We start from the raw sequence: 15,062 nt of genomic DNA on the forward strand, positions 1-15,062 counted from the left end.
CCAAGGTGGGACAATGCAGAAGGTCCATTTAGTCACTCTGGGATGAAGGAGGGACACCGCTACTGATTACTTCTCAGAAAGATGTCCCTGGTTTGTCTAGGAAGACATGCATATGTCCAAAAGGATGAGCCCCTGCCACTGGGTGGGCCAGATGAAGGCAACAACTGGCAGCAAGGCTGCTGTGGGAAAGGGAAGTCCCAGACAGTGGCTTCTGGGCAAGAATTTGAACTCCAGCATCGTTTAATTTTAATTTTTTAATTGAGTTTACATACCAACCACAGTTTCCCCTCCCTCCTCTCCTCCTACTCCCTTTCCCTACCTCTTTTCTACTCCCCCCCCAACTACTCCTCAGAAAGGGTAAAGCCTCCTATGGGAGGCAACAAAGCATGGCATATCAAGTTGAGACCAACAACAAATCCCTCCCCACTGCATCAAGGCTGAGCAAGGCCTCCCACCATAGGGAATAGGTTCCAAAAAGCCAGCTCATGTGCCAGAGACAGATCCTGGTCCCACTGCCAGGGGCCCCCACAAACAGACCAAGCTTAACAACTGTCACTCATATGCAGAGGGCCTAGGTTGGTTCCATGCAGGCTCTCTGGCTGTCAGTCTAGAGTCCTGAGCTCCCAGGAGCTGAGGTCTGCTGTCTCTGTGGGTTTCCCTGTCATGATCTTGACCTCCCCTTGCTTATATAATCCATCCTCCATCTCTTCAACTACACTCATGGAGCTCTGCCCAGTGCTTGGCTGTGGTTCTCTGCATCTGCTTCCATCAGTTAATGGATGAAAGTTCTATGATGACAATTAGGGTAATCATCAATTTGATTACAGGAGAAGGCCAGTTCAGGTACCCTCTCCACTATTGCTCAGAGTCTTAGCTGGGGTCCTCCTTTATGGATTCCTGGGAATTTCCCTGGTACCAAGTTTCTCCCTAACCCCATAATGGCTCCTTCTATCAAGAGATCTCTTTTGTTGCTCTTCCTCTCCATCCCTCCCCCAACTCAATTATCCCAATCCCTCATGTTCCCATCCCCCATCCCTTCCTCTCTACTCTCTCATCCCCAGTTTACTCAGGAGATCTCATCTATTTCCTCTTCCCAGGGTGATCCATGCATCCCTCTTAGGGTTCTTGTTACCTGGTTTCTCTATGGCAGTGCATTGTAGCCTGGTTATCCTTTGCTTTACATCTAATATCCACTTATGAATGAATAGATACCATGTTTATCTTTCTGGGTCTGGGTTATCTCACTCAGGATAATTTTTTTCTAGTCCCATCCATTTGCCTACAAATTTTATGATGTCAATGTTTTTTGTTAACCACTAAGTAGTACTCCATTGTGTAAATGTCTTTATCCATTCTTTGGTTAAGGGACAACTAGGTTGCTTCCAGGTTCTGGCTATTATGAATAACGCTGCTATGAACATACTTGAGCAAGTGCCCCTGTGATATGATTGAACATCCTTTGGGTATATGCCCAAGACTGATATCTGCGGGTCTTGAGGTAGACTGAGTCCCAATTTTCTGAGGAACAGCCACACAGATTTCCAAAATGGCTGTACAAGTTTGCATTCCCAACAACAGTGGAGGAGTGTTCCCCTTGCTCCACATCCTCTCCATCAGTGTTTTTTATCTTAGCCATTCTGACAGGTGTAAGATGGTAGCTCAGAGTCATTTTGATTTGCATTTCCCTGATGACTAAGGATGTTGAGGAATTCCTTAATTGTCTTTTGGCCATTTGAGATTCTTCTGTTGAGAATTATCTGTTTAGCTCTGTACCCCATTTTTAAATTGGATTATTTGGTATTTTGATGTCTAGTATCTTGAGTTCTTTGTATATTTTGGAGATCAGCCCTCTGTCAGATGAGGGGCTGGTGAAGATCTTTTCCCATTCTGTAGGCTGTTGTTTTGTCTTATTGACCATGGCCTTTGCCTTACAGAAGCCTCTCAGTTTCAGAAGGTCCCATTTATTAATTGTCCATCTTAGTGTCTGTGCTACTAGTGTTATATTCAGAAAGTGGTCTCCTGTGCCAATGCCTTCAAGGTTACTACCTACTTTCTCTCCTATCAGGTTTGGTGTGACTGGATTTATGTTGAGGTCTTTAATTTACTTGGACTTGGAACTTCAGGATCTTAGATGACTGGAGCCAACAAATGCCACTAAGAGTGTCTTCATCAACTGGGCCTCTAGCTAATAAAGGGTCATTGGGCAAGGAAATGGAAAGCCTCAGGAGTGTAGAATGACTTTCCTAGGGGAAAGCCTCTGCAGGGATTTGTTTGGGGGCCTATAAAGTCTGATGCTAATCTGCAGGCTAATAACAGCAATATGAAACAAACCACACCTTGTGAAATCTAAGATTTGATAAATGTCTCATGACTGAAAATTAGAGGTACCAGGGAAGCATATAGATATAAATATTCACTAAAGAATAGAGCACAGGGTTGTTAAGGATCCAGTTCTTACTGTGAAACTGCCTCCAAGAATACATTTAGCTGTCCTTAGAAGAGCAGCATGTTCTCAAATGATTCATCATTTCCTGTGGCAATGGGTCTTACCTGCTCAACATCCCAGCAACATGAGCCTCTTACCCTCTGGGTTTCACTCTTATTCCTTTTACTTTAACTGGTGGGGAAAATCTGTAGCCAAGGAGCTGGGAGCACAGATACTTTGACATTAGGGACCCTTCTATTTGTACATAACCCCTTTCTCCATGGCATTCAACACCCCCTGCCACCCTGCACATCTTTTATTTCCTCGAGCTCTCCAAACTGTTCAGTTCTGTATTAAGAATTGATTCATTTTCTGCCTAAAAATTCAGACAGCCTCATTCCATCCTCTGCATTGGCTTTGAGGTGGCATTGTTCCATTGTAGACCCAGCCCAGAGTAAATGTGCCTGACCTGAGTGAACTTTTCCAGCTGGGTCCTTCTGACCTTTCCAGCATCCATCACATTCTGCTGGGTTGTAAGAAAGGTAATAACTTCGTTTGCTCCTCTTTTCTCACAATCCATCACCCGATCCTCAATTCAAGTCCATTACCTTTGAAAGGCTCATGAAGAATTGTTTTTCTTTTGTCAAATCTGAGTTGAAGCAAATACTCTTTCTGAAGCCCAGGCCTGAGACTTATCTGGCTTCATCCCCAGCATCACCTGCTAGAGACTTATATTGACAACTGCGTTCTTGACAATTGGTTGAGGATCCGGGGGCTTTGTTGCAGTTACTTAAGCGATCTTTACCTTGATACCCCTTACTGCTCAAAAGTGAAGTGTATTTGGACGAAATATTTCACAGATGGATCTTCCTAGAGGGCCTGAGGGCATGTGTTCACCAGACTAAGAACTGCACTCTTTTTTTTTTTTTTTTTTTTTTTTTTTTGGTTTTTCGAGACAGGGTTTCTCTGTGTAGCTTTGTGTCTTTCCTGGAACTCGCTTTGTAGACCAGGCTGGCCTTGAACTCACAAAGATCCGCCTGCCTCTGCCTCCCAAGTGCTGGGATTAAAGGCGTGTGCCACCACTGCCCGGCTGAACTGCCCTCTTAATACTGCCTCCAAAAGAAAAGCTGGGCATTTGTTTGAGTTTCCAGCCTCACTGCTTTCCATCTGTAACAGCCTCCATTACTTGAGTTTAAACAAAAATAAAAACACATATATTTGCGAATGCTTTTTTGCCTAAACTAATGAAAAGCTGAAGGAATAAGTACACATGTGATTGGATGGGCTGAAGAGATGGCTCAGTAGTTAAGAGTACTTCCTGCGTCTGCAGAGGACTTCTTCTACAGAGTTTGGCTCCTTGCAGCCATATGGAGGGCTCACAGCTGACTGTCCCTTCAGTTCTGTGGCATCCAAGGCTGTCCTCTGACCTCCTTGGGCACTGCAGGCATTTGGTGCCTAGACATGCATGCAGGTAAGCACTAACACACATAAAATAAAAATAAATAATTTTTTTTAAATGTAAGTGATTAGATGATTTTTCTTTTAAGTAGCAAAGTAGGATAGTACTATTCACAGACTGAATAGTTCAAATTTTCATCTTTAACAACTAGAGTTTAGAGAAAGGGCTAGTGTTAATAAGTGTCTAGGGTAGCAACAAGTTTCAGTGTGGGGAGAAACTTAGAATTCAATCCATCTTTTTTCCCATTTATCATGATTTCACTCCCTTTCCCACAAGCTCCAAATCTGTGTCCACATTAAAAGAAGAGAAGGAGGAAGATCCCAAGCTTCTGGCACAGAAGCTAGAAAGATTGTAGGACCCAGACTTTGCCAAATGGAAGTGTCTAAGAACTTCAGAACTCATCAGGCAGTCATCTGATAACCAACCCACAGCCTTCTTATTTAACAACAAACAAAATACTTGCTTCTTTGTTTCCCAGTGTAGATGCCAGTTTATGAAGGATAATGCATCTTTTTTTTCAGTTTTATGACAAGTACCTATTTAATTTTTATAAGAAACTGCTAACTGCTAACAAACTAATATTTAACTTGTTTAACTTAGTCTTTTTTCTCTAGTTTCCTAAGATAGCAAGTTTCATACTTGATCACAGATCTTTCTTCATTTCTTTGATAATGCGTCTTTTAAATAATAAAATTTGCCAGATACTCTATTCTCAAAGACTAGTTGATAAATACACATTTCCCTGAAATGCATATAAAACAGCAGAGAAATGGTTATCTATCTAGCTGCCTCAATAGGTAAAATAGGCTTGTGCTATGCCTAAAGGTCAATGGCCTGGGGTCATTAAAATATCTGAAACCTTGACCTGAAAGCTATGTTCTTTTTTCAGGACAAAAGACTGATTAAACCAAAGGCCCCACAGCTAGGTGGCTGCAGACAGTGGACATTCAAATGGCTTGAGCCAGCGTGCTCCAGGGTAGAGGGGTGGAGTTGAACAGAGGAAGGCTATGGGCCATTTGACAGGACAGGAAGGAAAGTTAAAGTGATCAAGGTCATCTGCTCTGGTGATTGCTGAGGGCAATTATTCCCACTGCCCACCAACTGCAGACAGGCCACTGTGCACATTAGGCCTTCGATCCAGTCCAGACATACTCCTGCAGTACCTTCACCAGTGCTGACAGCTTGACAGACAGATGGCTTGCATATTGACAGCCCAGACACCCAGCCCTGCCGCCTGGCTGGTCATCCGTCAGCACTTTTAGAAAGTGCACCAAATATCTCTCAGAGGAAACAAAGGCAAGAAGAGAGGGGGAACGTTTTCCCTGAAAAATTGTCAGACAATTTGCTCAGGTCATAGCTCTGCCCTGGTTTGATTGATTTCCTGCAATGTCATTTAGGTTTAGGTTTTAATGTTGGTGTGACCTTGACCCTAGGGTGGACAACTTGCAGACCAGTGTGGTCTGCTGGTCATATAATCAGTCACCTGTGGCTGATTCGGGCCTTGATCCCTCCCAGTCTTTTCCTTGCTGACCCAAGTGTGCCCAAGAAGCCTGAACTTCACCGGGAACTTCTGTCCCACCTTACCAAGCAGCGTTTTTTTCAGGCTGAGTGTCTTAACTACATCTTTGAGCAAGAGGTGCTAAAATCCCAAGAAGCGATGAGTCTGTGGCTTGTTCAGTTATGACATGTGGCAAACAGACTCCAAACACAGGCTTGCCACTCAAATATTTGTAAAATGAATGAGCGAGCGAATAAGCAGCTGAACGAAGAGATACCTCTGTGACACTCACTGATTGCTGTAGGAATCTTGAATTCTCCATCTCACACTAACCAGGGCTGGATGGAAGAGCCCTCCTTTGGGTCAGAACTTGGCTGGTATTTTCACTAGATTCTTACAGCTGTTTTGCTGTTGGTTTGTTTGTTTGTTTCACTTGGTAATGAGCTCTTGAGAGCAGAACCTGTGCTTCTTCCTCCTTTGGGTCACTCATGGGACATATGTTCCTTGAATACTCAATGTTCAACAGCTTTAGACAATGAGGAGGTAAACAACGAGGTTTAGTCTGTCCCCTCCACTGTGGATGTTGGCAGAGGTGTAGGAAAGAGAGAAAGTTCACCTAGACTGAAGATGTACGAGTGAGTGTAAGTGTCTGGGAAGTGATCTTGCTGGTATCTCATGTCTGTTGACTCTCTACTGTCCTTACAAATCATTAATGAATGCTCTGCAAGCATTAATATCAACTGTTTCAAGACTCTGCCAGAACTGTGTTCATTACCAAATAAAGAGACTCACTTAGGCTCAGAATGGTTAGACAATTGGGAAGGCCTAAGAATCACACAGCATCTATGATTCTAGAACTAATCTCTCTCTCCCCAAACACCCCCCCACACACACACACACAAACACACACACCCTATCACATCATGAATTGACTGACTTTGTTCTTAGTATTTCCATTTCATCAATAGTCTTACATGTGTAATTATTTTTATTAAATAAACCAGATTTGCTAAACTGCAATGAAAGGAGTTACAGAGTCCATTCTCCCACTATCCTTACAAAATCACCCCCAGTGAATCTTCTCCATCCCTGGGCTAAATTTTCAAGAAAGTTTCAGAGTAGCCTTGATTCATTTATTAAAATAGCCAGTCCACTGTAATCATTGTAACCTTGACTTCATCCTACTTTAAGATGTTCCCTAGGCCAAAGTGTGAACCCCCTAGGTTAGAAGGCAGGAGGAAGGGAAGGCATGGGATCATCCTTCTTACTCTCCCATCAGCTCTCCTCCCCTGCACTCTGTGCCTCTCCAGGAGGAGAAGGGAACCACGGTTTTTCATGGAAATATAGTTGCCACACCACAGACAACCTCCAGGTAACGTGTGCAAAACTACTGGATGGACTCTTCACTGGTTTAGTTTGTCAAGTTCTGGTTTTGAAAGTTCCTGCTGAGCTCACTAACTGCATCTCTCTTGGTAGCAGCAACAGCTACGCTGTCATGGCCTCCCAGGTCTGCAGAAATCCAAGCAATTCTCCCTTAAGCATCTCTAGGCTGCCTCCCCATAGAGCCCACATTTGGGCTCCAAGAACAGTTCTTTGTGTTGGGAGGGGGGAGGTCACTCCCAAGAGCCTCCTTGCACTTTTCTCCTCCTCATGCAGAAATGAAACATTAAACCTTGTTTTCCCCAAGCTCTAGACATCTGGAGAACTCCTGATAGGCTCTCTCAGGAGTCCCAAGGAAGCTTTTCTGGTCGACTTAGCAAGCAGAAAGAAATGTTCAGTGCTCAGAAGGCCCTCCCAGCCTCTCCTCCCAGGACAGCTCCTCTGGATGGAAGGGATCCCCATGAGTATCAAACTCCTCTTACCAGGTTCTGCATAGGTGCCCAGTGTTCCCTTCAGAAGCATTACCACTTGGCTCTAGCTGTCAGCTTCATAGCCCTCAGGAAATATTAAGCTGGAAGGAGTCCCACTGTTTGGACCTGAGCATGAATGCTCTACCTGCAACCAGAGTGTAAGCACTAGCAATGGCCCACACTCCTGCACATATGTGTCCAGAGAAGCTGTGGCAGGCACTCCCCTTTCAAATTCTTACTTGCTCTGCAGAAAGGGCCACTGGTTGCAAAAGCTTCTCCCTGAATGCTAACTCCAGGTGAAGACTCTCCTCTGGGGCTGTCAGGCAAAGTGGGCAGCCTGCTGATGCTCATCTGTCTAGTTCATGCTTCTACCTACTAATCGGATAGGTGGGAAAGATTCTAGTTCTAGAATCTGAAAAGCAGAGAGAAGTGAGAAAAGGAGAAAACCGTGAACAAAGCCCTTGGGGAAGAGAACTGACAGAGGCAGAGTATTTTAATAGGACCACAATACATAGTTTTTTTATCCAATACTCACCTACCAGGCATTGCCAATCCCATCACACCTGTAGCACGCCTAGGTGTCTACTGTCAACTGTCTTGCAGATGATAACACTGAGGTACAGAAAGTCTATTTAATTCGTTCAAACTCACTAGGTAAAAGTAACAGTGGGTCTTCCCAAAGCCTATGAACTTCACTCACCAGCCTGTCATAATAAAAGAAGTGAGAGTTCAGAGGTGGGCTACATCAGTCTCTTGTGCTGTAGTGAGAATGAGAATCATCCTCCCAAGGCCTAGCAAGCTATGGCCTATTTTCAAATGGGCCATGAGTTCAGAATGATTTTCAGTAGTTATTTGTATATAAATCAGTGCAGGGAAATAGGTTTGGAGTATGGACTACAAAGCCTAAATAACACGCTATGTTCTACCCAAAGCTGGGCAATACTTTTTACTGAGGCATCTTGAACAACTGTATCAAAAAAAAAAAAAAAAAAAGAATCATAGTGACCATTTTTAAGGGGTCAACAGAAGACAAAGGCTTGTAGGTCATGTGCAGACTCAAGGCTCATAGCTCAATCTCCAGCATCAAAAGGGTAAATATTTATGGAAAAAAAAGACAGTAAAAGATGTCATGATATATGTGTAATGATATGTGAAGACGGCACAATGAAATCTATCACTTTGTATCCTAATCTAAAATTCTAAATAAAAAATAATCATTTTAAGAGGCAGTTTAAAGACTACCAAAGGTTTCCTTGAATTGACCTCTCCAAATTCTCTAAATAGAACACTTCTGCTTTTTTACATTTTATTTGGCTTAATCACTGATATGTTGGTTTAAAAAAAAGTGGGGGGGGGTGAAAATTTGTGCCATAGTGCAACAGTTAGTGTTAATTTCAGACAGGCAGAATTGAGTAGCCCCTAAGAGATCAGCTCCTGGGAGTGCCTGTGGGGCTGTCTTGATTAGGTCAGCTGAGGTGGGAAGATTGCCCACTGTGGGTGGCGTCTATGCCTAGGGATCTTGGGTTGTGTAAGCAGGAGAACAATGAACGAAGCGCAAACATAGGTCTTGCTCTGCTTATTTTTTTATCTTTAACTGAAGAAGCAGAGGGACCAGATCTCTAAAACTCCTGCCACTGTGGCTCCCAACCCTGGTGGACTGTAACCTAGAACTATGGGCCAGAATAAACATTTTCTCCCCTAAGTTGAGAGTATTTTATAACAGCAACAAGAAAAGAGAGTCAGGCATAAAAGTTCTAAGAAACCATGGTGCACCCATAATTAGGGAACTGGCTTACAAAGCAGAGAGAAAGAGAGGATGGTAGGGTGTCCAGGACAGACTGCAAGAGGAGAAATTCAAGATGAGAGGGGAAGTGGTAGCAGATTTAGTAAATCCTTGCTTAAAACTCTGAGAGTGAGCACACTAGGCAGTGGTGGCACACGCCTTTAATCCCAGCACTCAGGAGGCAGAGGCAGGCAGATCTCTGTGAGTTTGAGGCCAGCCTGGTCTACAGAGTGAGATCCAGGACAGGCATCAAAACTACACAGAGAAGCCCTGTCTCAAAAAAACCAAATGGTGTGTGTGTGTGGGGGGACCCTCTAAGGGTGGGGATAGGAGAAATGACAGAAACAGAGGTGGGATGGGTGGGGGGAGTGACGCTTCACCCAGGAAAAGCTCATGGTCTCTAATAAATATCAAATATGGAAATCTAAAGGGTAATGCAAAAAAAATGCACATGGTGGGTGCTTGAAGATAAAGGAATCTAGTAGGATAAAAGAGTGGACTGTCATTAGAATAACATCAGAAAGAAGACTCCATTTGGGAAGGAAGATGCTGAGACACATTTCATCCGCTCAGTTCCTCCTTATAAACCCCTAGAAAAGAACGTGAGGGTTTCCCTTCCATCACCTAACTGGAGCACCAGAGGACAGCAAAGAGCAAGGCCACAGGACAAAACCCTTTACACACAAATCAAGCAACAAGGCAGAGTCATCTGGTCACTACAGTCCCAAGATGGCGCCCTTAAATTCATCTTTTGAGAGAGAAAACCCAGGGCTTGGGCTGTAGTTTTCTTTCATCTCTTTCTCTTTTTCTATTTCAAAAGCTATTTTATCAACAGATAGTAACAGCGATGACAAGGAGATCAGATGTTTAATTTGCATAGCTGAAATCGGGTTCCATGTGTTTTTATCTTTTCCCTCTTGCCCCTAGACAATAAACCTTAGAACTTTGTCTTTCTTTCCAAAACAATTGCAAGCAACAATAAGTCCCTGGTACTGTATTCAACTTCCAGAGAAACCTAGAAAACCTGCAGCCATGAGACTTTAATTCTCTCCATTCCTTTCAGATCCCTGTCCATGTCAGCGGGGTGCTATTACAACAAGGGCCTTTATTACATCTTACCCAACTGTTGGCAAGTCCTGAATCTTAAAGAGCACTGTTTTGTAATATAAAGATTAGAGGGCTCCACAGAATACTGAGAGGGAAGGGGGAGAAATGATGTCATCAAGAAAAGTTTTTAAAACCCTCTCTGGGTGTGCTTATTTGAAGAGCCTGTATTATGCATTTGGAATTTACTTTAATTATTAACAGTGAAAGGAAACGTACCTTTTAAGCATAGAAACTTCAAAGGGTAAATAGTCACCAGGGCTCGGCATCTTCTGCTTGAAGCGCTGTCATAATAGCTGGGGCAGCCCTGTCTGGAAGGTTGGTTATTGTTTTTCCGTCTTGGTTTCATTCAATAATTAAAAAAAAAAATACTGTTTAAGTTAAAAAATAAAGTCAGTAAAGCTATTATCTGCATGAAGCAAACTAAGGCACTAACTCTGACTTAGTCAAAGGTCACACTGTTGATCCTCAGAGAGCGTTCAGTTCTTGAAAACCCAGAACAACTGAAGATCTGGTCTCTAAGCGAAGACAAAAAGAAGAGCCCTGTGTGTATGACAGCTTTCTACAAGAATACCTGAGTCATGTGAATGTCAGGGAAAAGGGGATGGCTTACTGAGACCCTCCAAATAGAAGAAGCCACTCACAATCCAGTTTAGTACAGCCTGTGACTTTAGATATCCTGTAAACGTCCTGTGGCTTCCCAAAGCAGAATCCACTGTCAGTGTGATTTAAACCTAAGCTGAGAAATACACCAGCCCTCCTCCCTCAGGAACCAGACAGTAACCCACTAGCTGGTTACCAATTTTACATCTTCACAGCTACTGCATGATGAGCTAGAGACAGACCTTCTTGTGTGTAACAATGGCTCAGAGGTCACAGAAGCATCCTCAGCTGACACTGACCTCTCTGAAGAGGTCTGCATCCATTTTCAAGTTATGGGTAATTATTTTCCCATCTAGTTTCCATTGGGTCCATTTCCTTGTACCTCCTTAACATCCATAACATCCATCTTCACCTGCCCTGTCCTTCACCTTGTTCCCTGCAGCTGGAGTTTCACTCCACAATAGTCCTATGACCTTGTTTCTATCAATTAGATTCTGTCCGTGTCTCCCAGTGTCACCTCCACAGGAGAATGTAAACAGGTATGCTCATGTATTCCAGCAGCTTACCAAGAGCCCTGTCACAAGGAAGTCACCCAGGAAGTTCCAGTGGGAGGCATACACATTCATGAACAAACAGGACACTTTTGACATATTTGGTGGTGTCCTTAATTTGATTATTGACTGGCGATTTCAAAGGTAGCAAGAGAACAGAGACAAAAACCATGAGCTATGGAGAACAGTGGGCATTTATTCACTAATTAATTCAGTCAACAGATATTTATTGAGGTTGTAAATTCAAAATATTCACACGTCCGGCTTTGTTCTTCAATGAGTTTGATTCTCCACAGAATTTTCTAATCAAGTAGTTAACTAATGAATTCATCCTTCGCCCACTGACAATTTAAGCTAAGCAAACCCTGTAACCTCTCTTCCATTTAATTTTTGCCTTAATGTTTAGATAAACTCAGCAAAGAATTCTGAGCTGGGTTCCCCATCCAGTGTCACACACAGCGACTTTGCAGCCTTCTTCTTAACAATGCCATTAATGGCTGTCATCATTACGATTGTTAGTGCCAGTTAATATTATGGAGCAAGCATAGAGATGCTCATAATGACCCCACACCCTCAAGGATTTTATATTATCAAGGACATGTGATCTCTTCTTGTCTAGAAGCTTAAAGAGGCTGCTAAGCCTTGGAGTTGACCAAACCTGGATAAATGTGTTCTGTATAATCGGTTACTTTTGATTTGTGGAAAATATACTCTCTTCTCCTCTAATAACAAGCAAGAAAATAGCTATTTTCTTTTTTGCCCATAGGGACCTCTGCATACAAATAATTCAAACAAAACTAAACTTTCAAACTTCACGCTTTCCCAAGGGAACCATCTTTTATTAGAAATAGTCACTTCAAAGGTTTGAATAAATGTGAGGGTTTAAAAAAAAAAACACTGGAAGCAATTTACATTTTTGTGTGTACATTCTCTAAATGATTCTGATCAGATTCAGGAGAACCATCCTGCCAGAAATGTTATGAAAGTGTGAAACTTCATAGCACAGTGATATCAACCAATTAGTGACAGAAGTTGGCTGGGTGTTCAAACCCCCAAATAAGCCAGATCACATGAATGCCTGACCCAAGCCAGGTTCTGTGTACTTGGAGCTTGTCTTCAGTGATGTCAAAGTCTTTTGAAGCCACACTTGGCTGACTAATGGCATTTACAACAATAACCTGACATCTTTTTTATCACTGTACCAAAGTTTGCAAAATACTTCCTCACCCTATGCATTTTATAACTATCTTCTCTGAATGATTGTATAAACTTGATCTTGTTATTCTTCTCCTTGTGAGATTAGAAAACTAAAGATAAGGCTAAACAAAATTGCACAGCTAAAATATGGGGAGTGGTGGATGGAATTCTGGAGCCAGATTTTATTTTAATATATTGGAATTTATCCTAAACTGTTTTGGCCTGAATTTTTCATGTATCAAACTGTGTAAGGAAGAGAGAGGGAAAAGGACCAAAATTATGCAGAATGACAGCATGTGCATAACAACCATTCTAGATTAATAATGTCCTCTATATATTCCCAGATGTTCCACTTAAATATGTCAATTAAAGACTTATATCAAACTGCTAACTAGCCCTGTCTGAGTCACCATCAAAACTATATGATATAAATAAACCAGCAAAGGCCTGAGACTCACAGATATTCAGGGCCAATCATCACGGGTATACATTGGCACAGCGATGCTCATTAGTTATGTCTAACACTCCTTCTGATTAATGAACACTTGCAATTAGAAAGTAAATAATGGCTTCTGTAAGCCTTGACACTAAGCTGGACAGCTTCTGATATTTGGGCTCCCCAAATCCACTCTGATAAGCTAATTATTTATTCATTTTTATAGAATGTAAAGGAATTGCAGACGTTGCAAGGGTAGGTAGCACAGGACGTAGCTGTAGGGGCACAAACTAGGAGAGCAAAGCTGCTATATTTAGAGGCAGGGGAGGGGCGGTCGGCATTTCGTAGTTGAAGCAATTATAACCTATTGTGTGGCCATTGTACGAGAGTTTTCTTTTTTAATCTGCTTATCTTCCATTTAGGATTTATTTGCTTTTGACAAGGCCTCTCTCACACATAGTCTTGCATAATACACAATAGAATGTCAATGAAGCAGGATAGCTCCCGGTCCTAGAAATCCTTTGGAAATTATCAATTCCCCACAGGGACTGGAGTCATTGATTCCCTCCTGGGAACTGCCTTTAGAAAGAATGATCTCAGAGGAATTTAGAAGCATTAGTTCTGTCAGTAAGCCCAGAGCAGAAAAGTAGAAACAAATTCTCCTCTCAATTCAACTCAATTCTGTGAGTATTTATTGAGCCTAATACAGTCTTCAGGGTAGAACAGTAGGAAGTAGTCCCTGTTATCAAGGAGCTTGCCTTCTTAGACTGGGGAAAGGGAGGCTGAGCCTTGTAAGGTCCTCTACTTGGAGGTACTCTGCCTGGTGTACACAATATGAGGTATCCACCTGAAAACACTTTGCCTGCAGTACTCTACCTTGGGTACTCTCCCCTCAGTACTCTAAGATGGTCTACCTGAAGGTGCTCTCTTTGAAGCACTCTAACATTCTCTACTCAAGGTATACTACCTGCTCTAGTTTGATCTGTTGCAGTGATAAACATCATGACCAAAGGCAACTCAGGGAAGAAGGGTATATTTGGCTTACGCTTGGTCCGGCACTGAAGCAGGAATCTTGGAGGAACACTGTTTAATGGCTTGCTTCCTGGCTTATGTTCAGCTACCTTTATTATAGAACCACCTATCTACTAATGACACCACCCACAGTAGATTGGGCCCTCCTCCATCAATTAGCAATCAAGACAAGGCCCCTCAGACATTTCCCAGAAGCCAGTCTGATGGAAGCAATTCTTCAGTTAAGATTCCCTCCTCCAAGGTAGCTCTAGGTTGTTTGCAATTAACAGTTGAAACTAACCAGGACACTGCCTAAAGGTACTTCATGTGCATATATTCCATCAGAAGTACTCTATCTGGGGTATGTTCCCTGGAGCTTTCCTTCCAGAATGTACTACCTGAGCCTATTCCCTGAGTGAACACACAATACCAGCTCCCAAAGTCCTGCTGAGGTGAGTGATGCAATCCTCCCAAATTCCCTGATACACTGAGATCACAAGCAAGGGTGGTGCTCATCACAAGGCACTGATGTGTTGCTGCTTTACTGACTTACTATGAAGTCCAAATGAAGCAAAGATTCTGCCATGTTTACAAGAACTCAAGTGGGCTAGTGATGTGGTGATTATCTTGTGCTTCTAGCTTAACTTTCAAGCTAGCAAATAACTGCTTGCAGAGTAGTCATAAGTAGGTGTGTGTACCAGAGATGACCAAGGCATATCCCTAAGGGTTAGAGCTGTATCTCAACATGGACCACTGACATTTTCCAGTGGGCCTCTGCCCTGCTAATAAGATTGTTAGTACCCTCTTATTTATCATGCAAATGTGCTTAATTTTGCAAAGACAGGTAACAGATCACAGGAGTCCTTTGATACTCTTCTATTTCCTAAAACACCAATAAAGATTCTATCGCTCTCTCTGTCTCTCTCTGTGTCTCTCTGTCTGTCTGTCTGTCCCCCTCTCTCTCGGTATTGCTGTCTCTCTGTCTCTGTCTCTGTCTCTGTCTCTCTCTCTCTCTCTCTCTCTCTCTCTCTCTCTCTCTCTCTCTCTCTGTGTCTCCCTCCACTCCTTGGCGGGCACACATGCTCATGCACCTTCCCTGGAAAGTAAAGAGAATCTGGATTTGTTTTTCCCTTTGAAGTTGTTTT

The 15,062-nt window shown here is 42.8% G+C and overlaps 1 long non-coding RNA gene across 1 annotated transcript in view; it reads right to left on the minus strand.

Annotated features, from left to right (window-relative positions):
• Positions 1–10,559, minus strand: part of LOC121831073 (uncharacterized) — a 65,599-nt gene extending 55,040 nt beyond the window's left edge. Inside the window, exon 1 of the long non-coding RNA XR_013052676.1 lies at positions 10,339–10,559. This is a non-coding gene — a long non-coding RNA (uncharacterized LOC121831073). The remainder of the gene's footprint in view (positions 1–10,338) is intronic.
• Positions 10,560–15,062: the final 4,503 nt, after the last annotated feature.

This window comes from Peromyscus maniculatus, chromosome 7, assembly GCF_049852395.1.
Source record: "Peromyscus maniculatus bairdii isolate BWxNUB_F1_BW_parent chromosome 7, HU_Pman_BW_mat_3.1, whole genome shotgun sequence".
NCBI classification, from domain to species: domain Eukaryota; kingdom Metazoa; phylum Chordata; class Mammalia; order Rodentia; family Cricetidae; genus Peromyscus; species Peromyscus maniculatus.